Here is a 293-nt window from a genome sequence, read left to right on the forward strand (position 1 = left end):
CGGTGCCCTCGAAGGAAGCCCATAGCAAGGCGACCATCCGTGCGTTTTGAGGCCGGATGCAGAGAAATAAGGTTCCCCGTTCTCGCAGTTTTCGGCGCGGGAGCGTAACCAGCTCTCGGCCGGCTGCTGGCATTTCTCACGGCACCACGGAGCTGTCTGCCAGGGAAGGACTCGTGCGCTCGTTTTAGCCCTTAAATAACTTAAGCGCGGACGCCCCGCTGGGTGCCGTGTGATGGAGACGCCGGATCCTTCCCCCACCCTCCCCGGGGGACCCGGCGGCTGGCGGGGGGGGG

The 293-nt window shown here is 65.2% G+C and overlaps 1 protein-coding gene across 1 annotated transcript in view; it reads left to right on the plus strand.

Moving 5' to 3' along the window:
- Positions 1–293, plus strand: part of LOC104628208 (copine-2-like) — a gene marked incomplete at both ends in the record, with an annotated part of 6,465 nt that overhangs the window by 1,464 nt on the left and 4,708 nt on the right. The window lies entirely within an intron of this gene.

This window comes from Phaethon lepturus, unplaced genomic scaffold, assembly GCF_000687285.1.
Source record: "Phaethon lepturus isolate BGI_N335 unplaced genomic scaffold, ASM68728v1 scaffold7411, whole genome shotgun sequence".
NCBI classification, from domain to species: Eukaryota; Metazoa; Chordata; class Aves; order Phaethontiformes; family Phaethontidae; genus Phaethon; species Phaethon lepturus.